Genomic DNA, 27,364 nt, shown 5'->3' on the forward strand with positions numbered 1-27,364 from the left:
TTCTCTCTTACTAATTTAGATATTTGCATGCTATTTGTGTCATAAAAGGAATTTGGTAGGATTCCAGATTCACCTATTCTTTCAAATAGCTTTCATGGTATTAGAATTATTTGTTTCCTAAATGTTTGGTAGAATTCATTTGTGAATTTGACACTCATGATTTTTTTCTTAAGGAGTTCATTGATGGTGTGTTCTCTTTTTATTTCTCAACAAGGATTATTTAGGTATTTTATTTCCTTTATGCCACTTTGGGCAATTTGTAAAAAATATTCATCCATCTCACTTATTTATTAGCATTTAGTTGGGAAAAATAACTCCAAATTATTTTTTTAATTTCATCTTCCTTGGTGGTAAATTCACTTTTTGTTTTCATTTTTAACAATGGCGATTTTATTTCCTTTATTTCTTTAATTTTTTTGGATCAATTAACCAAAGATTTATATAGTATTTGGTGTTTCTTTTTAATAAAATAAATTCTTAGTTTCATTTATTAGTTCAATAATTTTCTTATATCCATTTGTATTGATCTTTCCTTTGATTTTCAAGATATCTAACTTGGTGTTTGAGGATTTTTAATTTGTTCATTTTCTTTTTAGTTGCATGCACTATTCATTGGTCTCCTCTTTCTCTATTTTATTCACATAAGCATTTGGTGATTAAAAATTTTCCCTAAGAACCTCTATGACTGCATCTTCTAAGGTTTTTGGTATTTCATTTCATCATTGTCATTCACCTGAATGAAATTATATTGTTTCTATAATTTGCTGATTGATCCACTCATTTCTGAGGATGAGGTTATTTACATTCCCATTTATTTTTAGTATTTCCTACCATGGTCTGTTATTCCATGTAATTTCTTTTGCATCATGATCTGAGAAAGATACATCTAGTATTTCTGCCTTTCTACCTTTTATTGTGAAGTTTCTTATACCCTAATACATCTTCATTTTTTTTTGCATAGAAAAATCTATCTTTCTTTTCCTTTTCAGCTTTCTCTGCAGGTCTATCATATCTAAGTTTTCTATGATTCTGTACACTTCCTTCATTTCTTCCTTATCTTGTAGTAAGATTCATCTCATTCTGAAAAAGGGAGGTGGAGGTTCCCCCCAGTGAAGTATTGCTGCCTACTTCTTCCTGTAGTTCACTAAACTTCTCTAGGAATCTGGATGCTATACCATTTGGTACAATATTTATTTAGTATTATTTTTACTTCATCTATGGTGATTTGTAGTAGGTTCCTTCTTTATCTATTTTAGTTATGCTTATTTTTGTCTTTTCCTTTAGATCAAAATTGCTACCCCTTTTTTAACTGAAGCATAGCATAATCTGCTCTAACCTTTCCACTTTACTCTGTGCATCTCTCTACTTCAAATGTATTTCCTATAAATGATAATATTGTAACATTTCTGTTTTCTTAATCCACATTGCTATCCATTTCTATTTTACAGGAACTTTCATCTCATTTACATTCACAGATGAGATAACTATTTCCCTTCATACTAATTTCCTCCATTTACACTTTTCTTTCTCCTTTTAAACTATCACTCCTCAGCAGTATTTTCCATTTGACCACCACCTCCCTCAGTCTGACCTACCTTTTATCAGTAACACCCTTTTTTATTCCAACTATTTTTTAAATGTTTTGCTGTAGAATTATCCTTTTCTAGAATAAACTTAGACTAACTGACTAAAATGATGCTCAAAAAATCGTAGATTACCACTGGGGAGTTCAATGTGATAAAAGTAGAATAGGAACTGGTGTCAGGAATATTGCTCTGGAGAAAGATTTAGCCAAGGATTAGAGATTCAACTGGTAAGACTGTGAATTGGGATTATGAATTACAGAAATTAAAGATGGGTTTCCCACTATGTATATTCATATCTAAAATGAAATAATGATATCAAAAAATATGAGCTCATCTGTTTTGGTTTTTAAAAACACGGACCCCTGTCTATCTATCCAGATTTAATAGACATTTCCTTCTTTCCCCATTTTATAGTCCAATCAAACTGGTTCATTTCCACTCCTTCTCCCGTCCTCTCTGCATTGGCAGGGGCATCCCTATTGCCTGGAACACATTCCTCTGTCACTCCAACTTCTAAGAAAGTCTGTTTTTCAAGATATTATTCAAGGAGCTTGCTAAATGTGTCCATTCTTCCTGTTTTGCCCAGTTATTTTGTGATTTCTCTCCTTAAGGACTTTATATTTAATTGATATGTACACACACACACACACACACACACACACAAATTTACTGTCTTCCCTTATATAATGTAAATTCTTGAGAAATAGTGAAAGAATTATTTCTCTCTTTTCCTGTTTGTTTTTCTCCTCTCTCCTTCCCTGCCATCTTCTCCTTCTCTTTCTCCATCCCTACCTCCCTCCCTCGCTCCCTCCTTCCTTCCTTCTTTCTATCCTTCCTTTCCTCCTCCCTTCCTCCCTTCCTCCCTTCCTTTTATAAATATCAGAGTCTGATACCACAGTAGATATGTAATGAAACTAATGGTTTATATAATTATAACACTAGATGATTTGTGATACAAATGAATGTATGTGATCAAATTCCATCAAGCCACAGATTCTGAGATGGGGAAAGGACTTAAGCATTCTGATAATTCAACTCTTCCCAGAATTATCTTTTCTAGATTAGGGCAATCAATCAAAAGAAAATATTTGGTGACCCTGAATCCCCTCAAATTCCCCTAGGAACCCTATTTCACTTTGGTTAGCTCTAAGTCTTAGGATTTTTTCCTCACTTAGACTTTAACTTTGCTTGAGGCGGCTAAGTGGTGAAGAGACAGTGTTGATCATGGAGACAAATGATTTGAGTACAAATTCAGACTCAGGTATTTAAAAGTCACTTACCTTCAGTTTCCCCACCTGTAAAGTGGAGATAAAGCACCTACCTTCAAGCATTGTTATGAGGATCAAAAATCATCCTGTTTGTAAAGTGTTTTGTATAATGTCTGCCAGATTATACGTATTATATAAATGTTAGAGATGATGATTTCTTTGCTTTTCCCAGATTTACCCTCAAGGCTCCAGTAGAATAATGTTTCCAATAATTCTTCAAAGACATCAAAAAAGTGATGCATTTATATTTGTGCATATAACCAAATCTCCTTGAATTTAGTGGTGTGACCTTAGGGAAATAAGATACTTTTTCTCTTTGGGCTTCACTTTCCACATTTATAAAATGCAAGGCATTAGGTGACCTTGGAGGCCTCTTTCTACTCTAAATTTTGGATCCTGTAGCTTCATGCCCCATTATACTAAACATAGATTTCAAAGCCAAAAAAAGAAAGAACTCCAGTCTAGCCTACTCCTATGTGGAAATGCCATTCTTTTTGCAGTTAGAGATTTCAAGTTTGCTAATTAATACCTTTATGACCTTGGAGAAAAGCTTAATTTTCTTTTCCTCTGGGTCTCAGAAATAGAGTAGACTGTATTCCAGAATATCTAAAAGCACTTTGTGAAGTGCTTTGAACTAACCTTTAATGTTTATTGTAAAGCTTCTTTTATTCATGAAGGCATCAGGATGCAATTAATGCCTCCTTAGTTGGACTTCACTTCTAAGAAGATGAAATAAAGTTGAAATAAACAATATATAAGATCATTGATTTTATTTATTAATGTCACTGAAACCTTGTATTAAGAAATTCATAATATTTTCATGACTAATTTGGTTTAATTTTCATTATTTTTTGGAAATTTTTCATTTATCATTTCGAGATAAAATAAAAGATGAGATAAAGAGGAAAAAACAATTATAAAAAGACTACTGATTTTGTTCATTAATGCCACTGTTGTATTAAGAAATTCATCATATTTTCTTTTCTAATTTGGTTTACTGTTCAGTATTCTTTAGAAATTTTTCCTGTATCATTTTGAGATAAAATAAATGATAAGATAAAGATGAAATAAACAATATATTATAAGATCATTAATTTTATTGATTAATGCCACTGAGACCTTGTTGTATTGAGAAGTTCAGAACATTTTCCTGACTAATTTGGCTTAATATCATTTTGGGGAAATTTTTCATTTGTCATTTTGTGATAAAATAAATTTTAAGGATTTTTTTTTAATTTCACTTACACCAACATATGGCTTTAATGGAGGTGTTATATGGAAAATTGAAAGAGCAAAGACAATTCCAAATAGAAGAAGTTTATCAATGGTTACTTTTATTAATTCCTTCTTTTTTAAAGACTGATTGACCAATTATATTTAGATTTTGATGAAATCTTGCTACTCCATTTTTTATCTTCTCTGAATCACAATTATTGTTGCTAAGTAATTAAGTCATTTCATTTTTGTATTTCAACAAATGCATTCAAAATTCAAATTTGAATTATCCTTAAGTTCAAAAAAACTCTTTTTTTCCCTTTAAATGTGCATATAAAAGTGTTTTTAATAGGTGACACACTTGCAAACATTTTTTTCCCCTTTCAAAATTGCTTTCTCTATATAACATGTTTCTTTAGGAGGAAAAAAACCCCAACAGATCCTTTCTTATTCTTTGATAAATGTCACCCAGTTCATGAAAGCACTGATAAAGTATCTTTATTTAGAGAATATCTGATTCATTGTATAGAAACTAGACTATTTGTCATCTCAGAGAAGGTCAGCAAATTGGGAGTGCTTGGTTCTCTATTTTTAAAAGGGCATTAAAACTTTACTAAGTCTGACAACTTTTTTAGCACTTTGCCATGGGATACCCAAGAAACCTCTTTGATGTACCCTCTGGTGCAACAGTCTTTTTCCAGTCATATGTAGTTGACCAAAAGCTGTGACTGGGGAATTAAAATGTTATCTCTGTCATTTTCTTTTGGTTCACTTGTATTTATAATATGTGGACTATCTTTCATCCAAGGACATGGGGTGAGGGGTGGTAGGTGAGACAGCTGAGCCTCACCTCTGGTTGTGAAGGATTAAGTGTTATGCACCTGGAACAAGCTTAGTGTATATGCCAGTTGTATGTGCTCAATCCTTAGCAATCAGAAGTGAGGTTCAGCTCTGCCTCACTTTCCAACCTCTTATGCACATCTTTGTTTTAATCTGACACTGTTTTATAGAGATTTGTTTTTAATCTATTTGTCTATTTTGCCACTCTAGTAGGGAAAGTGCTAGGTTTAGAAACAGGAAACTCATGTTTTTCTTTTTTCTTCTCCATTTAGCTTCCCTTTTTTCCTTTCCTTTTTTTTATGATTTTGTTTTTGTTTTTGCAAGGCAACTGAGTTTAGTGACTTGCCCAAGGTCACACAGCTAAGTGATTATTAAGTGACTGAGGTCACATTTGAACTCAGGTCCTTCTGACTCCAGGACTGGTGTTCTATCCACTGAACCACCTAGCTGCCCAGAAACAGGAAGCATGCTGAAATTCTTCCTCTGATTCTTGACCCTGAACAAATCAGTTGATAACTTTCAACCTCAATTTCCCCATGTACAAAATGACAGTTTTAATAAAGAGAATTCTAATAGATGACTAAGATTTTTTTATGTTGCAGAATTTATTCCTCTTTCCTCAGGATATTTCACATGCATGATGAGTCAAATGAAATGAAAATAGTATATTATATATTGGACCCCCATTTTCTGCCAGTATTTAATTAAATAAAATATTTTAATATTTATTTCATGCATCTTAATGAATCGTGTTGGAACTCCATTTGCAAAAGACCAACAGATCTTTCTACTTCATCAGTTTTGAAACCAAAGCAAATAACTATATGATAAAATGGTCAAATTATAAATTAATACTGTATTTTAAAAAACTGCAAACTCCTAAATACCTTTCTTTCAAATAAGAGAAGAAATTGTTAAGGTGGGGGTGCTCACTTTTATAAAAAATTCTAGTTAATATTCACATTAAATTTTTCTGGTCATTTTTGAGAAAGAAACAACCAATTTGGGTTATGTTGACATGCTATCAATGTTGTCAATGCTTCAATAAGCAGGTTATGGGAATCCAAGGACTCTCCATTTTTTATTTTGTAAGCTGTGGAATACAGAAACATAGAAATCAAATGCAACCCACGTTTGACTCAGAGCTTGTGCTCCCTGGAATCTCAATTTTACATTCTGCAGTCAATCCAAGCCTCATTCTTCTGAGATAAATAAATTGAATATCACAGTTAATAGTGAGACATTGCTTTTGAATCAAACTAAGCATCTGTCTACTCTGCATAGCTATTGATCATCCTGCAAGCTGCTTTCTCATCATAGGACTCTTTGCTTAACAGAAAAAGAAATGAGACCCAGAGCCCCGCAGCTACAATTACCTGTAGTTCCAAGGAGTTGACCCAAGTAAAAGACAAATTCATCCTATTTCCCCCCCCCAATAAACTGCTAAATACTATGTGGTACTAATAAAAACAATCTCCTAGAAATCGACAAAGTGGATAATTTAATTTCCAGTCACAATTTTCAGTCAACTCCTATTCTAAATATTCTTGGTGTCTTCATTCTGAGATAATAGGGAGAACATTTTCCTGAGATTCTGAAGAATTCTCATTCTGACTCTACTGTTCTCTGGGACTCTTGCAAAAGCATCACTATAATTTGGTTACAGGGTGAAAAAAAGTAACAAAGAATTGCTATAAAGAAAATTATATATAAGAAATTTATTCCTCCACAGCAAATTTATTTTTCTAATTAAGCTAGTGTGATGGTATCAGAGGAAGTTAAAAAACAAAGCAAAACAGAAGAATGTTATCCTGTACAGGTTCCATAAATTAGCACAATTTCAGATGGATAGAATACGACAGGAACAAGCCATAACGTGTTGACTTAGAAATGTATAATCTTCTTGACATTGTTCATTATTGCTATTCCCTAACAACAGAGACATGTTCTAATACATTCATGTCCCACAAGTGATTTTGTCATTCTCCAATAATCAATGTTCAGTTACTTTGCCTCCAGTTCCAAGGAAGGAATATTATTTCCTCACTTTAATAATATTTAATAATAACAACTAACATTTCCACAATACTTAATAGGTCCCAGACACTGTGCTGAGCACTTTATTTTTATTTTATTTTAATTTTTACAAAAACTGCGAATCTTTGCTGAGATTAGCAAACTCACATTCCTCAAGTCTCAGTCTTTAGGTGGTCCTTTTGAGGAAGAGAGGAAAGAAGGAGGAGAAAAGAGAAGGCAAAGTCTATCCACCTCAACCCTGTCAGAATAGCAGCCAACATAGGACTCTCCCTATAAATAAAGTCTCCACAATGGCAAAGTTGGGGGTGGGAGAGCAGGAACAACAACCTTGTGGAATACAGATTGGTCCCATATTTAACACCGTTCAAGGAAGTGCCCTGAACCCTGGTCTGAAGAATGATTGGAAGGGTGCAACTCCCAAAGAGAGGATAAGCCAGGCTGGGAGAATGGATAGGGATATGTTGAAGGCATCACTTACCCCTGAGTTTTGGTCTAGAATAAGGGGGGTGGAAAACTAGTTCAGTTTTGCGGATTTGAGCATTAGAAAGTTATAACAGCAAGTTCAAGGAGAAGAGGTATTTGCTCATCACCTGTAGGCACATCAGGAAAAAAAGCAGTGCCAAAAATGGGTTGAGAGTCGGGCAGAAGAGGAAGAATTGAGAGTTCCAAAGTCTTACTGGGAATGTCACTGCTAGAAATCTATTAACCATTCAAGGGAGCGTAAGAAAGAGTGGTGATCAGAGGATGTGCTATGGTATCCCATAGAAGTCACGCCTGCCTGAGATGCCCCAGGGTTGGTGACCATTGCTCTCCTACAGTTGGTTATCTGTGAAGTTTTGAGGATTCTTCATGGACTTCTTAGGGAGCCAGTTAGGATCTTCAGAGAAGAACCCAAGACATTGCCAGCCCACCAAGCTTCATTCATGCTGATTGCACAGAGGTCATGTACTTTGCTTCCCATAGCTTCCAAAGCTTGGAATATCAGTGGCACGTGCCCTATCACTTCACAACCTCCAGGAACTGAGAAACTTGGTCCATCTGCTTGAAGGACATATGTAAAGCCTGGGTCTTCTTTCCTGGGCACTAGTCATTGGGATTTAGTGCATTGATAAGCTAACACAGCACTGTGCCATCCTTGAGACACTTTTGGAAATTCCTTCACCTAGACATCCCTGGGGACACTGTGTGGCAATGCACTGAAGGAGGATCTGCTCATTTTCTGCTATATCTCTTGGCTCGACCATTGGAAGGTCCCCTATTGGTCACTCTGAGATGGTGATGCAGGTATTTTTACTTGGATGGGGAATGGAGTAGGTTGGAATGAGGTACCAGGGACTAACTACTAACTACTAACATCTACTAAATTATTACCAATGACTAAAACTACTAATTATAATTACTATCTTATTTAATCTTTATAAAAAACAATGTGAATCATATATCCCCATTTTACAGATGAGGTAACAGAGGCAAATAGAAGTCAAATGATTTTCCTAGGTCATATAGTAAGTTCCTGAAGCAGATTTTTAACTTGGGTCTTCTTGATTTCATCTCCCATCCTCTATCCTCTAAACCAACTGGTTGGCAAGCAAAAAAGATGATAACTTTATTTGAAAATTAAAAATTATATATATATATATATATATACACACACACACACACACACACACACACACACACATATATATATATGTATCTTGGGGGAAGCTGTAGACAAGAATTATGGAATTATACCCATGCTGCCATTAGTATAGAAAATTTCTACTGATAAGCAATAAAGAGAAGAAATTTAAAGTAATGGGTTTTAAAATGAACTTCCACTTTATCTTGCTTGGACATGGTCTTCATGTCATTTTCTAGTCACTGCTAAATGATGCCATCTAGTAGCTCTCTTTGATGTTTTCTTCACCCAGTAGAATGTAAGATTCTTTTGTCCTCATTTTCATATTCCCTAGCTCCAAGGACAAGGCCTGCCACTTAGTAAGTATTGTCAAAGTATTTTAGCAATCCCTCATTATCACTTTAGAGAAGGAAATCTTTAACATTTTGGGGAGGTTGGGGGGGCATCCTAAACTCCTTGAGCATCATGAAAGTTTATGAAACCCTTTATCAGAATAATTATTTTCCATGCATGAAGTATAGCACATAAGATTACAAAGGAAGCCAATTGCATCTCAATACTTTTATATAAACACACATGTAAAATTATGCCTTCTTTATGTCCATGTATATACACATAAACATATATTCATATGAATAATAAAATGCTGACATACATATTCATATATCATCATGAATAGCTTTATTTTACGCTAAGATTTTTTTGTGACTATAAATGTGAATATTTGAATGTTCATTCATAAACATGTAATTAGTTAATTGTCTGTGGTACCAAGAGTGGATGGAACCTCTCCCAGGTTACATGCAGCTTGTGTCAAGAGACAAGAATGAATCCAGACATTATTGAGGCTTATTTTTTAAAAGAATAATTGATTCCTCATTCTAAGATCTGCACTCTATCAAATATGCAAGACTGTCACTTAGAGATAGCAACAGGACATATGGTATTGTTGGTAGAGGGGACACATGGTGGGGAAACTCCCTTGAGTAAAAGTCAATATGTTCTTTTCAACTTAGAGCCTTCATTAGTTGTCTTTAATAAATAAATGAATCCTCACGGGTCATAAATATCATTTGAGATTTGACCATGAAGCAATATTCCATATCATTTTGGATTTTAGACTGGCTCCATGGGCTGTATCAAGATGCCTCAGTGAGAGGTGGGATGAGAGGGAGAAAAAAAATCAGGGTCTCACAGGTGAGGCAGTATATAAAAAAGAATAATATTGCTGGATAACATCCTATATACCATACAAAGGATTGAAGATGTGAGATCCAAACCAGGACCAGCTGATGGTTGTTTTTACCAGTATAACCTTGAAGGACATTGGCCAACATTGTTACTGTGGTTATTTTAGAGGAAGTTATCTCATTAAAACTAAAACATATAAGCAACACACACATCATATATGATTACAAAATCCATTACATGTTTTGTGAAGCCCCCAAAAAGAAACAGTTCATAACAAGATGTTTACTCTTCCCATATTCAGGCAGTGCTTCAAATTCCCAACCATCCTTGGGAATAAAACTCTTTTTTTTTAAGGTTTTTTTTTGCAAGGCAATGGTTTTAAGTGGCTTGCCCAAGGTCACACAACTAGGTAATAATATTAAGTGTCTGAGCCAGATTTGAACTCAGGTACTCTGACTCCAGGGCCAGTGCTCTATCCACTGTGCCACCTAGCTGTCCAGGAATAAAACTCTTTAATAGGGATATATATTTATAATATATTATAATAGTATAGTATTATAAGATAAAACATTTATGTAGAATATATAGAATATATGATAATATAAATATACTATATTATGTATTATGTTTAATATATAACACACATATATATATAAATATATATTATATGTATACTTAATGAAAAGGAGTATAATAGGGGTTTCAAGAAGGGACTGCAATACCTTTTTTGGTGTTATCAATGTGAATATTATTTCTAAAAATAGATGCTGTGACCCTCTCCGACCTGGCCTTTCCAATTATCTTTTCTCTAGGTCCTCCCACCGTTTTGCCAGTTAGGATCTGGCCACTGTGCTTCAGCCTAGACATGGACAGACCATCCCTAAGCCCTGCTTCTTACCACAAGATCAGATCTAGATAAATCTAATTGACTTCAGTGACTACAAGGTATAAGGAATCATCATGCTTGATTGTGGGGATACAAACTAAAGGAAGTTGTTTCTTGGCTTCTGGAATGCTATAGAAATGGAAGAGATAAAGCCTGGAAACCTCTAAGGGGCTTTCAGAGTTGCAAAGCATCATATTCATATTAGCTAAAACAGTTCTTCATAAAATTTTGTACAGAAGGAATGAGTATATTATAAATGTATAAATCCTGACTTTGGTGAACTCAAAACTCATTGGAACCAGGAGAATGCTCCAGAATAATAATTTTGTTTATTTTTAAAATTTTAATATTTTGGGTGAGTGTATACAAATATTTATATTTTATAAAGGTTGTGCTTGTGCATGAATTGTATTTTTCAGTGTATATAAACCCATGTTTATTATTATTTATTTTTATTGTTATTTATTATTAAACATCTACAGGGAAGATGTAAATATGTTCATGTGTGGAAAAACATGCATGTATATAGGTAGTTATCTCAGTGTACATGCAAAACTGCAGAAGTGTTTATACTTCTTGGGTCAGATGCAGTCTTTTGCATTTTAAAAAGCTATTCCAGAAGCCTGGGTTGGGTGAAGGGGGTATCTTTCCTTATTTGACCATAACATCCTTTCAAAAATGATTCCAGATTATGATATAACTAGAATTTTTAACAAATTATCTAACCTTTTATTTCTTTTAAATTTTCCAATGGGTAATCATCCATTTGCCTAAGTCAATACGTATGCATGATGATGAATGTGCCTGTCCAAAACTCCCTTCAGTTCGTCTCTTCTCACACAGACAGAGGGGACCATGTTTGCCTAGAGAATTTCCAATGTGATCAAGAGAGCTTTAAACCACAAGTAGAGGAGAGGAAAACTGCCCCAAATTGTCAAATTCAATATTTAGGTGGACAGAGTAGGAAGTTTTCAATAATTCACAGCAGGAAAAAAATAAATGAGAAGGGGAAAAATGGATTCTTGTGGCTTTTGATATGTACATAACAATTGGCCAGAGGAGGGAGCATAAAAGAAATGAACTTGTGATTTGGCCAGGAGAAGCTAAATCCAAGCTGACATTCATCATTGATACTTGGTAGGCTGTGAGTCTTTTTTGGAAACTGCAAAGGAGGCCCATGACTTGCACCTAATAGGTAAGTAGTGATTACCTTTTAAATAACTTGTTTCAAATAACAAAATTAGATCTTTTATCATAAAATAGAGTTGATGCTCTATTTAAATTGTTATTTCAGCCCAGGAACTTAATTCATGCCCCAGCTAAAATGCCTTCTACACTACCAGTGGGCAAATTCCCAAACCTACTTGAAGGACCACCCCCCTCCCCATGCCTTCTCCCTGGGGTGGGGAGGAGGGGGCCAAATAAATGGTCTCTTCCCAAGACTTAACACAGGGTTACTGAATTCCATTCCTGACCCCCAATTCCCTTAAGGCTTTAACTCTAGGAGAGCGCCACCCTTGAGAAGGGGGAAGGGGAAGAAAGCAGATTGATTTTAGATGCCCTTTGGTCAGTTGGCTAAAGGAAAGTAAAAAGGAAGAAATGGGAACTGATAAGACTCTTTTTGAGCCTGGGAAATCTAGATTCCATTTTAATTAAGCCCTGTGATAATAAACTAAGATCTTTGAAGTTGACTGATTGGATGTGAACAACTTAAGGCAACTTAAGAATGCATTCAACTGCATTGAGGAATTTTAACTACTGATTGGCTATTTTAAAATCTTAATTTACATATGAGGTCCTCAAAAAAATTCTAATTGATTTTAAAATTATTTTTGACTAGTCTTAATTGGTATGATTCAAAATTAATAATATATGTGTGCATGTGTATATTTAAAAATATATCTTAAATAAAAAATAAATTATTTCATATATTTGATATACTCTTTTAGAAGGAAAAATGAATATGTACTTTGGAAAACATATATGTTTAATATATATCCATTTATTTGTATATATATATATATATATATAGAGAGAGAGAGAGAGAGAGACATGTATATCCACATATATTTGTCTTTCTAGATAGTTATCTACTAGACAGAAATGACATGAAACTTTCTGGAGTGTGTCACTTTGAGGCAAATTCTGCATGGAAAAGGTAAGTACCATTAATTTTAAGAAGATAATAATTCACACATTTCTATGCTCACACACCAATAGCCATTAATGCTCAATATTTATGCAAATAAATATTATTACAAAAAGAATAATAAAAACAATGAAAAACAGGACTTTAAAAGTCAATAAAAAAGTTGGAAAGTTGTAGAATTGTAAAAAAAAAAGCAACACTGTAAGTAGCATCTCTTAAATACTCCACATCCAGGAGTCCTGCTGCCAAATATAACACTAGTAATGCTAGACAAGGGGATGTTGAGAGAAGAGCTCAAAGCGACAAGTACACTACTAGGAATATGACTTCCTTCTCATACAGTGACTCTTGTTTTGTAGAGTTCTGCTCCTCATGAGGATGGCCCACCCACATAATCAAAATTGTTTCTCATAAATAAAAATAAATGCATTGTAGGCCAAAGTAGAGATACTCATAAAAACTCTATGTACTGTCAAATTATTACAACCCGTATGGTTTAATCTTACCTTCTATATGCAAAACTACCTCAAAATATTCAGAGTGGAAAGATGAGATGGTTTATTTAAAGCATTTGATAAACCTGAAAACCCTACATATACAGTAGCAACTGTCAATATTAAATCTTCTCTTTGCATTATCTTCTCTGAGGTTCCATGACATTCTTTATTCAGCCATAGATGGCATATCCTATTGCAATTCTTTTCTCCTATCCTATGGGTGTCCAACCTTTTAATCGAATAGCCCAACAAAAATTTGTCAAGGGCTGCATATAGAATGTAATATTTATTCATGACTATAATAATAATATTACCAATAAGTATATAAAAACCGTAACAATGACACACGAGCTGTATGTAATCTACAGGTCATGGATAGGGCATACCTGCAAGTTCCTTTGCCTTTATGTAAATAAATTCAGAGTAGGTTAGAATAAAAGTAAGATAAATAGTCATCTCTCGCCAAAAACCTGTCAGATTTCTATTATATGGGTCACAGATTAATAAGTCTTGTGTAGGTTACAGATTTTCTGAATTATAGAGCATTCTTCACTAGTTCTGCAGCATCCTCCTACTCTATTTTCACCCCCCACCTGCATTTTCTCTCCTGTAGCCTTGGAGACAACTGGCCATTTGCTATCAGGATGAACTTCTTTGACTCTATCCCCAAACTAGTCTTTGATCTAGTCTACACATACACATGTGCATACACATGCACGCACGCGCACACATACACACACACACACATACACACACACACACAATTTGCTTTGGGGGGGAATTCTCAGAACCAGACTTTCAGACTTTCAATGTTGTTCCTTAGCTAAGAACAAATCTGGAGATTCAGTTACTTTCACTAAACTTTCCTCCTCCTCTTCCTCCTCCCATTACTTCTCCTGCTTTTCCTCTTTCTCCTTCTCCCCTCCTTCTTCTTTTCTCCCCCTCCTTTACTTGCTTCTTTTATTCCTTCTACTGCCTCTTTCTCTGTCCTTTTGTCTTTTGCTTTTACTCATTCACTCTCTCTCTCTCTCTCTCTCTCTCTCTCTCTCTCTCTCAGAGAAAATTCATTTGCCAGATCTTAATCAAACAAGCTAATTGACACTGCACTAAATTTTCTCATCTTTAAACGGAGGAGCTGGAAATGCTGATTTCTCAGATCTCTTCCAGGTCCAAACCTGAGAATGAAACTAAATTATGGAAATTCCTCTACTTCAGAGTTCTTATGGTTTCTGTATCTTCCTCCATCTTCCTTTCGGCTGTGTGCCCCTGTGCTACGAAGAGCTGCATCTTTTCCCAAAGGAGCCTTAACATAATCCATTAACAAATGGAAAGTAAATCCCATTTTACAGAGGAGGGACCCTAAAGACTCCAAGGCTGGCTGTTTTAGTTCAGTGTTTGAATGTATGTTTTTACAAGAAATTTGGCATTGGAGATTGAAAGAAGCAAACAGGAAGGATGAGTTTATCTTGTGCATATCACCATTAATAAAACTTGTTTAACTTGGACCATGTAGCTCATTGTTATATATATTTTCCTTTGTCCTTCATTCTTGAAGAAGACCATGACATCAAGGGAGGTGATGCCATGACAAAGTAATGGATTGGGGGGAGGAGGGCACTGTGCTAAGTCACCAACCTCACTTTCTCCTCTGGAGTCATCTGAATCCAGTGGCCAGATATGGATCAGGATGACTGGAAATGGTCCTGGAGGTAAAGCAATCAGGGTGAAATGACTTGCCCAAGGTCACACAGCTGGTTAGTGTTAAGTGGTGTCTAAGGTCAGATGTGGACTTCTGTTCTCCTGATTCCAGTCAGTGTTCTATCCAACATATCACCTAGCTACCCTAAAAGCCATTAGGGAAGAATACAGGAAGACTTATGTAGTCAAAATCCTATAACCATGATATTATCTGCTTTAAATATCCAGCTTAAAAATAATTTCTTTATTTATGTTTAGCTTGGCAACATCATTTCAACTTAGCTTCCAGTATTCCTTTTCGACTCTATTAACAGCAACATCTAGGACCTTCCCACCCTATGTTCTGGACACAAAGGATACTGAGAAGTTTCGTCTTGTCTCTCCTTAAATGACTACATGTATTCTCTTTCTCTAAGAACTGGATTCAAGATGAGCCAGAGGTTCCACACCTGAATGAAACATATATTGATATATATTTATGCAGGAACTCATGTGAAGCATAATAGATGAAAATCCAGGTCTGAAACTAGGAAAATTTGGGCTGATTTCTAGCTTTGGCCCATAATAGGAAAAGTCACTTAACTCTTTTCATTAGTTTTGAAAAATAAGGTGCTGTGAATTGATTAACTATTTTAAAAGGATTAATAACAGAGACACACAATTTTCTGTACAATGCTTTAAAAAAAATCTACTTTGTATATGCAGAAATGCTCATCATGTTTGATATTTATTTTTATGAGCGAAAACATAATTTTCACTGAGCTGGGATTATTTTTATTTTTTCTTTGAACTTTCAGATCTTAATACAGTGCCGAACCCTTTGCAAGTGCTAAGATTATATTGGTTATTGCTTGATAGTCATCTCAGTGATTCAAAACACTCAAAATAAATAACAAAGAAGTTGCCTATCTGTACTAATGGAGGGTATTTATAATTGAAAAGATGGAGTAGGAGAGTGTTCAAACTGATAAAAATCAATGGTTTGAACCACAGCAATATCAAATCTCATGCAGAAATAAAAAACATTTATTTTGAACTTTAATTTTGCTGATATCTTGCTTTAAGTATATTTGACTCAAATATTTTAAATTTATGGATATTGGTTTAGTGATTAACAAGGTAAGAAACATCTCCATAAGTCTTGGGCATGGACCATGGGATTCACACCCAAGTGGAGAATTATTCATTCTATGATATAATAACCATTTTTAAAATATTTCTTGGACTTAAATTTAAAACTTCATAGAAGAGTTTAAAAAAGATTTTTTAAAATCAAAGAAAAATGGAAAGAATCATGTAGGAAAATTATGAAATTGTGAAAAATTGATGAAAGGAATCAGCTCCTTTAAAAGTAAAAAATATTCAGCTGGCACAAGAATGTAATTCATAAAAAACATAAAATTGACCAGCTGAAAAAGGAATGCTAATCATCTAAAAGTCAAATTGACCAGCTGGAAAGGGAATGCAACTCAGCAAAAAAAAAGTAAAATTTGCCAACTGGAAAAGAAAACACAAAAGCTAACTGAAGAAAATAAAACCCTAAAAATTAGAATTGAATAAATAGAAACTTATGAATCTATGAGACACCAAGAATCCATCAAATTAGAATCAAATGGCTGAAAAACTGTCAAAAACATAATATATCTTTTAGGAAAAAAAAATGAATAGCCTGGAAGATAAAACTAGTAGCTATAATTTACAAATTATTAGTCTACCCAAAAGTCAAGATTAAAAAAAAAAGAGCTTAGAAAATATCTTTCAGGAAATTATTGTAGAAAACTATCCTTATATTCTAGAGCAAGGAGATCAAATAGTCCTTGAATGAATACACAGAACACTTTCAGAAAGAGATCCCAGGGAGGGGCAGCTAGGTGGCACAGTGGATAGAGCACCTGCCCTGGGGTCAGGAGGACCTGAGTTCAAATCCACCCTCAGACACTTAATAATTACTTAGCTGTATGACCTTGGGCAAGTCACTTAACCCCACTGCCTTGCCAAAAAAAAAGAGATCCCAGGAAAAACAAAGGGACTCCAAGGACTAGCTAGCCAAATTCCAGAATTCCCAAATAAAAAAGAAAATACTGCAGGTTGAGAAAAAGAAGCAATTTAATGCAAAGGAAGAACAATCAGTATTACACAGGATTTATCAGCTTCAACATTAAAGGATTAGGGGGGTCTGAAATTTGATATTTCAGAGGACAAAAGATCTTGAATTACAATAAAAAAAATTTACTACCCTGCAAAATTGAGGGAAAAGATGGATCTTCAATGAAATAGTGAATTTCCAAAATTTTCACATAAAAAGACCAGAACTGAAAAGAAAATTCAATCTTCAAATATAAGACTCAATGATAAATGGAATGGGGGAAAAATGCTTATCAAGAACATTAGATTCTTTTCCATGATGCCCAGAAGAGGGTTCCATACAGCGTTATTCATGGTTTCTGTCATAACTTTAAAGGGAAACTTTCACAATGTCTGGAGTCCTAGATGTCTTGCAGATGGAGGATGTCCTAAAATTCCTCACTGCAGGGATGCATTTGGGTGGCACCAATTTGAACTTCCAGATGGAACGGTATATCTACAAAAGGAAGCATGACAGCATCTATATCATAAATCTGAAGAGAACTTGGGAAAAGCTTCTGTTGGCAGCTCTTGCCATTGATGCCATTGAAAATCCAGCTGATGTTAGTGTCATCTCATCCAGGAACACTGGGCAGAGAGCTGTTCTGAAATTTGCTGCTGCCACTGGCACCACACCTATTGCTGGACGCTTCACACCCGGTAACTTCATTAACAAGATCCAGGCAGCTTTCAAGGAGCCTCGCTTCTTGGTGGTCACTGATCCTTGTGTAGATCATCATCCTTTGACTGAAACATCATATGTCAACCCTCCAGCTACTGCACTGGGCAACACAGACTCCCCACTTTGCTATGTGGACATTGCCATTCCATATAACAACAAGGGAGCTCACTCAATGGGTCTGATGTGCTGGATACTGGCCCAAGAAGTCCTGTAGATGTATGGTACCATCTCTTGTGAACACCTGTGGGAGGTCATGCCTGATCTTTACTTCTACAGAAATCCAGAGGAGACTGAAAAGGAAAAGCAGGCCGCAGCTGAGAAGGCAGTGACAAAGGAGGAATTTCAGGGTGAATGGACCGCACCTGCCCCAGAATTCACTGCTGCTCAGCCAGAGGTGGCTGATTGGTCTGAGGGCATCCAGGTGCCATCTGTGCCCATTCAGCAGTTCCCTACTGAAGATTGGAGTGCTCAGCTGGCTACTGAGGACTGGTCTGCAGCTCCTACTGCTCAGGCCACTGAATACATAGTAACTACCACAGAGTGGTCCTAAGTTTTACCCAGATGCTCTAATAGTTTTGGAAAAATGCTGATGGAAAATAACCATTGTTTTCTTAACAACAACAACAAAAAATAACATTAGATTTCTTACACCCTTACATAGGAAGATAATACCTGCAACTCTTTTTTTTTTTTTAGGTTTTTGCAAGGCAAATGGGGTTAAGTGGCTTGCCCAAGGCCACATAGCTAGGTCATTATTAAGTGTCTGAGACTGGATTTGAACCTAGGTACTCCTGACTACAGGGCCGGTGCTTTATCCACTATGCCACCTAGCTGCCCCCTTCTGTAACTCCTAAGAATCATTTTTCTCTTAAGATGGATAAAAGATTGAATATGGTTGAAGGAATTATACTTTAGAGGATATGGGTATAGTTGGTTCTTGCTTGACACTATGGCTACAAATGAAGGGAGTGTGTGGAATGGGATGAGGGTATAAATGGTTCATGATATGATTTGGTTTTGCATGATGCTTTGGCTGATGAGGATTGTGTGTTCATAGAGGGTACGTGAAAAGGGGCAAGGTAAAACGAGACTAAAATTTGATATGATTTGTGATTCTTGAGAAGTGTATTTATTTCTAACGAGACAGATGAGGCAATGCTGTTTATCAATCAATCAAGCAATTACCCTTTGAGAATAATAGTTCTATAAGATCAGATAAGAGGAGTATATTTTGACAAAGGGATTGTAAGTAAAAGACATTAAAAACATAAAAAAAAGAACTAAAATAGGAGAAGGCTAGGCATTAATGGAAAAATAGCACCAGGTGAAGAGGCTTAAAGACTTATCATAGTAGAGGGAAAAAGAAGAGAGGGTGGGAACAATGAGCAAAGCTATTTAATAGATTTACCCAGAGATGGAAAAACATACATTCCCAACTGAGTTTAAAAAATATCTGTCCTAACCTACAGGGAAATAGGGTGTTGACTGACAAAAGGGAAGGTGAAGGTAAAAGTGAAAGTTAAAATATCAAGTAAACTAAAAGGGCAAAGAGAACAAAACATATTTGAAGAGGACTAAGAGGAAAGAGGAAAAGTTTGATCCTAATTAGCAACAGAAGTAAAGAGAATATATATATATAGAATCCTATTTAGTGACATGGACCATCTGGCTTAATCATAATGCTGAGCCACTTCTTATCTCTCTGCATTTTTCATCCATGAGCTCCATCATTTTTTCCTTTCTTTTTTAGGGCCCTTTTTTTGCAAGGCATTTGGCTTAAGTGGCTTGCCCAAGGTCACACAGGTAGGTAATTATTAAATGTCTGAGGCAGAATTTGAACTCAGTTAACTCCTGACTGCAGGGCTGGTGCTCTATCCACAATGCAACCTAGCCACTCTTAGCTCCATCATTTCTTAAGGAATCACATGCTATGTGGGCTAAGGATCAAGGCTAATGATGCAGGGGAAAGATAAGGAGAGTTGTGAATGTAGAACTTGGGTGGAGATGTTTTTGAGTACCATCCACTCTTGAGATGTAAATTGATTTGAAGTAGAGAGTTATGATTGTAACAGAAAGAATTGTAATCTTAACAGGCTGCTCAAATTGGGTGGAGATCCTCATTATCATTGATTCATTGTGTAATGCAAAATTTGTATCCTTTCCCTTAGGCTTTACTCTCTACCTGATTCTAGGTCCACTTTCTGGGGAAGGAGTTCACCTTTTGCCCTCTGGAGGCAAGACATAAAAACATGGATTGGACCCTGGTTGAGGGCAGGCAGTTTTCTCTGACCATGGCCCAGCCAAGGCTGCTTGGTTGTTCTTTTATCTCTCTCTCTCTCTCTCTCTCTCTCACTAGCCCTTCCTATATCTGGTAACCTTTTTAATTTTTGTTTTATTTCCACTCATGCTTTCCCATGTCTGAATAATGATTCCTCATAGGCAGAGCCGAACACAAGTAGCCACACTAAGACTTAGGTGCCTTGAGATAAAAGCCTGAATCTTTTTATTTGGATCAATGTGCCCAAAGTCACTAAGAAGAACTATGAGACTTTCATCTCATTACATTGTTAGACTTTTAAGTTTTCTTATATGACTGATAAAAGTACTAAAAATGACTTAAGTAAATAAAACAGGCTGATTATTTATGACTCAGTTTGGGGCTAAATACAAAAAAAATCACATAACTGGCCAGGAGGAAAGAGATACTAAATATAGCTTAGTAGAAGTAGAAATAGTGTCATCGTTCAAGTTTAATATTTCACGTGATGGATTGGTAATTGCATCAACTTGGGTTCTTCTTTCCTTGTGGAAAATCAGGGTGTCCTGAATGCCTCAGTTGGTGAGTTTCTATGAGAGTCAATGAGCAGTTGATGCTGAAATCTTCATATCCCCTCAGCTGAGATGAAGATGAATGTCTTTGAACTCAGTTAGCTTGATCCTCAGGCAACAAATAACTTGACCAAAGCAGAGTTTATGCACGAAACTCACTAACATATTAGTGCCTGCTAAAGCAGTAGAGAAGGTTCTGGATTATCCAGTTAGAAGATATGATTTCAGAACCTAGATTTGTCACTAACAATGTGGTCATGGGTCTTTATGAGGGAAAGAGGTTAGATGACCCCTGTATCATCTTCCAGGTTTAAGGTAACAGAGAATTCTAGAATAGAAGGAACTCTCTAAGTTATCACCTTCCAGGTGATAACTAGGTTAGAAGGGACTCTCTAATTAAAGTTCCATATTCCTTTTACAGATAAAGTAAATGAGGCCCAAAAAGGTGAATTCGATGTCCCAGAAAGCTTGGGTAGCGAGTAGGGGGTAAGGCTTCTAATATATTTTTGATTCCAAATTTATTTCTTCAGACTGCCCCTAGCATATGGGCTTCAAAGTAGTGGAGACCCTCATCATCTTTTCTAGATGAGAATGACTCTTCCTTAACTTACATATTCCTCGAATAATAGGCTCTAACTAATCACAGAATTCTATTGAAATCTTGTGAAATGACTGTTTAATTTTCTACTTGTGTAGACATTAGAGGCAAGTATGTTAAGAAGAAAATTCCCCTGGACCAAAACATTGGGGCTATTTAGAACTTCCTTAACATAGAAGTTAATGCACATATCATAAATATGTTAGAGGGCTAATTGTCTGAGTGATGCTTATAATTAGTATCAAAACAGCAGCAAATGTACTTGGACGAAGGATCTATGATCTTGGGTTTCAATTATTTAATTCATTTAAAATGCAGCCAAGGCTACTCAGCTTCAGGTACATTAACATGATAGATTGCACAATTATAAGCCTGTTCAGTGGAGAGTAGGCTTTCTATATTTTCCTCATCATTCTCTGATACCCATACACTTCAGTCTCAGAATTTACCTTGAAGCAAGGCACAGCTTGCCTCAGTTATATCTTTTAAGTAATTCTGTTTTCCTTGATAGGTGTGAAAAATCTAGACAACAATACAGGAAAACAAGGAAGAATTCCCAACATGGGAAGCTTTGAATACTGAAAAAGTCATACGATATGCTATGCATTCCAGTGTGAAATTAATAATATAAAATATATTTCATATAATTCTTACATCTTTAAATGATTCTGAGTGGTAGCAGATCAAGGATGATGGATAATTAATAAGCCCTGATTAGCAATGAGGTCTCCTAAACATGGCAGCTACATAAGGAAGTGAAGAGAATGCCATCCAGGACTGGGACTGGGAAGATTCATCTTCCTGAATTCAAATCTGACCTCAAACATTTTTTAGTTATAACCTGGGCAAGTGACTTCATCTTCTTCATCTCAGTTTTCTCATCTGTAAAATGAGCTGGAGAAAGAAGCAGCAGACCCTTCCACTCTCTCTGAATCATGAAAAGTTGGACACTACTGAAAATGAATAAACAATAACTCCTTAACATACAAGTTGAATAACACTGGATATATCAATGACCCTCGGTGGCTGAGGCAACCCTCTAATACAGAATTTTGGTTCAAATGTCAACAAGCATTGTAATAATAATAATAATAAATAATGATGATGATGATGATGATGAGTTGAGTGTGATGAGAGAGAAATCATATCCTTAAGGAAGAAAAAAAAAGTATAAGAAATAGCAAACTTACATAATAAGACAACTTTTTCCCCCAAAATTGGAGGCAATAGTCTTTGAGCTTTGTTCAAACTCCACACTTCTTTCTCTGGACACAGATGGTATTCTCCAACACAGATGCCCATAATTGTGCCTGATTGTTGCATTGATGGAATGACCAAATCCCATCAAAATTGATCATCACCTCCAAGTTGCTGTTAGGGTGTACAGTGTTCTTCTCCTTCTGCTCATCTCACTCAGCATCAGTTCATGCAAATCCTTCCATGCTTCCCTGAAATCCCATTCCTCCTGATTTCTATTAGAACAATAGTGTTCCACAATATACATATACCATAGTTTGTTAAGCCATTCCCCACTTGAAGGACATTCACTTAATTTCCAACTCTTTGCCACCACAAACAGGGCTGCTATGAATATTTTTGGACAAGTGAGGGTTTTTTTACCCTTTTTCATCATCTCTTCAGGGTATAGACCCAGTAGTGGTATTGCTGGGTCAAAGGGTATGCACATTTTTGTTGCCCTTTGAGCATAATTCCAAATTGCTCTCAAGAAAGGTTAGATGAGTTTACAGCTCCACCAACAATGTATTAGTGTCCTAGATTTCCCACATCCCTTCCAACACTGACCATTTTCTTTTCTGGTCATATTGGCCAGGATGAGAGGTGTTAGGTAGTACCACAGAGAATTTTTAATTTGAATTTCTCTAATAAGTAGTGATTTAGAGAAATTTTTCATGTGACTGGATAACTTTGATTTTCTCATCTTACAATGCCTTTGAATATCCTTTGACCATTTGTCAATTAGGGAATGGTTTGGTTTCTTGAAAATTTGATTCAGTTCTCTGTATATTTTAGAAATGAGTCCTTTGTCATAAATACTAGTTGCAATAATTGCTTCCCAATTTACTACATTTCTTTTGATCTTGGTTACAGTGGTTTTGTCTGTGCAAAAGCTTTTTAATTTAATGTAATCAAAATTATCCAGTTTGCTTTTAATGATGTTCTCCATCTCTTCCTTGGTCATAAAAGAATGACCTATTCTTATAAATTTGACTGAATCCTCTCTCTGTGTGTGTGTGTGTGTATATATATATATATATATATATATATATATATATATATATATATATATATATATATATAAATCCTTTATCATAAACACTAGCTGTGAAAATTATTTCTGAGCTTTATGCATTCCTTCCAATCTTGGTTTCATTGGTTTTTATTTATGCAAAACCTTTTTAATTTAATGTAATAAAATAATCTTTTTTTTTGTATTTGATAACATTCTCTGTCTCTTATATGGGCATAAATTCCTCCCCTCTACATAGATTTGACAGATAAACTACTCCTTGTTCTCCTAATTGTCATATGGTATCATTCTTTATATTCTTGTACCCAGATCAATCTTATCTGGTAGAGTGTGAGCTGTTGGTCTATGCCTAGATTCTACCATACTATTTCTCAGTTATCCCAGCAGTTTTTGTCAAATAGTGAATTCTTATTACTGAAGTTGAAGTTTTATCATAGATTACTATAGCCATTTATTACTATTTCTTTTGTATCTAATCTATTCCACTGATCCAACACTCTTATTTCCTTCTTTGCATTCTTTTCTATTATTTCCCTTGATATTTTGACATTTTGTTCCTCCAGATTTTGTTACAATTTTTCTAGCTTTCTAAATTAATTTCCTAATAGTTTGATTGGTATGATATTGGAATAATATTTCTTCATACATTTTAAAATTTCTTCTAAACTTTCAATGGCATACTGCAATTTTTAAAAATCTCTTAAATTTGAAGGAAACAGAGTGTCTTATCTAAAATAATGAGCATTACTCCAAATTGTCCCCAATCCAATCATTGTTTTGCCCTCTAAAAATTTAGAAGCTGCAAATTTTTAATTCATGTCCCAAATGAACATGTTAATATAACTTTTTTGAGGAAAATTGAGATGTTTTCTAATTTCTTTAAACAAAGGAGATGCCAAGCTTAATTTTGTCATACAAAGCAATGTTCAAAAAACATGGTTGCAATAGACTATATAGGAGGGATCTTTTCATTATTTATTTTTTATTTAGATGAATTCAGCTATTGGAGAGATTTTACAGCATATCACACAGTGCAACAGAGAGACTTCAGGAATATTGGTTGTAGTTGGCAGTAGACAAGAAACAATATATTCCTTTTCTTGAACTAATTCTACCTAGTTATTTTATATAATATAGCAAAAGGAAGAAGCCAAACTTGGAATCAGATGACCAAAAGTGATATACTCTGAGAACCCCTGGCAATTTAAGAATATATGTTACAGAAAATGAATGTATTATACAGAAAAAAAATGTATCTTCAGTTTTGGAATATTCAAACTATGATAAAGTCAAAGACTTAAAATGCATTTCTGAGGGGAAAATAATTATTGCTACGTCCATTGCTTCTGAAAGGGAAAAAACCTTAGTCACACTACGCTAATTATAACTTTTAAAAGACAGCAATAGATAGATAGATAAAAGCACCACAGTTTCTTTTTCATTATTTTGTGGAGGCTATGCTTTGCCAATTTTAGCTAGAATCCTGTTTTGCTACCCCCACCTCTACCAATGTGTAAGCCATTGCTCATGAAATCATAACAGATGCTTCAGTTCAGAAACACATAAAAGAAAATTGATTTCCATCTAGAAAATGTCAAATTCCTGCCTATAACACTCTGCTTTGCTTTTCTGAAACAGCAGAGTTCAAAAAGAGTCATAGACCTGACAGATCTTTGACACATCATGATGGATGTCATGGGTCTTCTTTATGGCTAGAATGTCCTCCAACAGAATGAGACAATCAATGAAGAATAATAAATCCCAACTGGATCATAAACTAGGTTGTTTTAAATGTATTAAAGGAGAAACAAAAAGGACCTTAGCCTCTCCGGAGGCAGACTTATAAACTCTCAAATGAACACTTTTAAAAATTTTTTGTTCCATTTTATCCATTGATTTGGGTCTCAACTTATGCAAATTGTATATTTCATCAATTAAATTTTAAAATTCCTAAAGAAGCAAATATGTAATAATGATACCATGTGCATCATTACTAAAAAGGAAAAAAAATATACACACACTATATTAGTTTCAGAAAAAAGAGAGGTCTCTACTCACTTTATTGTCCAGTACCTCCAACAATTCCTGGGCTGGTAAGATATTCAAAGTCCGTTTGTTGAATTATGTTCCCATCATCCTAGAAAACAATGTATAGATTAAAGAAATATCAAGGCCTTTATCTCCAATAACAATTATGGACACTTTCATTATCTTTCAGGCTATTCACCTGTTTGAACTGAGTTATGGCAAGTTTAGATAAGTATATCTTTCCTTCATAAACCAGGCTCTCATTGGGGAATGGCTCAATTCTGATTTATTACCATACAATGAGTTCTGCTCTGTACACTCCAACTAACAACCTGCAGCAATTAGGATGATTCACGCATAAATTTGATGATTATAGGCAATGAATTAGATCTAGAATTAAGGAGGAGGAAGAAAGTAAGTCATGTAGCATTTAGTTAAATGTGAAGTTCTTTCAAGGACTTCAAACTTTTCTCAATATTCTCAATATTTCTCAATATTCCAACTTTCTATGGTTGGAAATTCTGGAATATTCTTTTCTTAAAAATATACTGAAGAATCAAAACCAAATATCATCACCTGGGTAATGCAGAAAATGAAAACAGAAAATCCACACAATATGATGTTCACTTAGAAGACTTCTTTGTTCCTTTCAAGAAATAAAATGTTCATTTGACCTCAAGGGAGGTGAACCCATTCACTGCCTAACAAGGAAGATAAATTCATCTTATTCACTTGTTTTTCAGTTATTTATGGCTATTTAGGGTTTTCTTAGCAAATAAAGTGGAGTGTTTTATCATTTCCTTCTCTACTTCATTTTACTTATGAGGAAACTGAGGCAAATAGGATTGAATAACTTCTTTAAGTTATTTGTCCAGGATTGCAAATAAGTATGGGTATGAGGCCAGATTTAAACTCAGGTAGATGAATTTTTTTCTGGTTCCAGTTTTGGCAATCTAAATACTCTATAATTAATTGAAAAATGTAAGCAATGCCAATCAATGATTCAATCAGTAAGCAATCATTAAACACTGCTATGGAATCAACAACAGAATACAAAAAGAAATGGAAATGAATCTCTCAAAAAGCTTATACTTTAATATATGTCATCAAAGCAACATATTAGTAAAAAAAGCAATATGAATGCAATTTAAGTAGGCAGGTTAGAGTTTGATATATATACATACATATATACATACATATATATATACATATATATATATATATATATAGAGAGAGAGAGAGAGAGAGAGAGAGAGAGAGAAAGAGAGAGAGAGATTCATCAAATGTGATTGGTTAAGCTTGAACCTAAAAAGGAAGCCAGACAGATACCTTGTTCCTTTCTTTGAAAAAATGGAATATGGGTAAGGAATATGTATATACTGTTGGCCTTTAATTGTTGATTTGTTTGGCAAAACTGCTTGCCATTTTTTTCCAGAATGATTGCTTTCAAGGGAGTTAGTTACCAGTGGAGAGGAATATAAAGTTATAGTGGGAAACATAGATAAAGAGAACAAAAAGTCAACAAAAGGTTTATGTTTTATTTTTGTAGGGAGGGATTTCATTTTACTTTGCTCATTTCACTTTGCTTACTACTGCTGCCCCTGTGTTTGGTTGTCATCTGCTAACCCTTGTACAACATAAACATTGTCAGCTGTTTAGCCTTAAGCCCCGGTCAGAGGGTTCTATTTAAATGGTACCCTTCAATGGTGGGGGGAAACCTTTAATAACATCCCGGTGAGGTTGCAGATCAGATTTTCAGAGAATGGGAGGATGGGCTATTCCTATCTAGTGAGACTGAACCCACAGTTGGAATATCCTCTCTCAGACCCCCACATTGAACTGTACT

The 27,364-nt window shown here is 35.0% G+C and overlaps 1 protein-coding gene and 1 pseudogene across 3 annotated transcripts in view; one reads left to right on the forward strand and one right to left on the reverse strand.

The window, feature by feature from the left end:
* Window positions 1–27,364, reverse strand: part of PCDH15 (protocadherin related 15) — a 2,110,989-nt gene that overhangs the window by 1,491,419 nt on the left and 592,206 nt on the right. For all 3 annotated transcript variants that reach the window (XM_074232276.1, XM_074232274.1, XM_074232275.1), the window contains one exon: window positions 25,549–25,627. The gene's annotated coding sequence lies outside the window, so the exon portion shown is untranslated. The remainder of the gene's footprint in view (window positions 1–25,548; window positions 25,628–27,364) is intronic.
* Window positions 17,463–18,344, forward strand: LOC141522977 (small ribosomal subunit protein uS2 pseudogene; annotated as a pseudogene).

This window comes from Macrotis lagotis, chromosome 4 (genome assembly GCF_037893015.1).
Source record: "Macrotis lagotis isolate mMagLag1 chromosome 4, bilby.v1.9.chrom.fasta, whole genome shotgun sequence".
Lineage (NCBI taxonomy): Eukaryota > Metazoa > Chordata > Mammalia > Peramelemorphia > Peramelidae > Macrotis > Macrotis lagotis.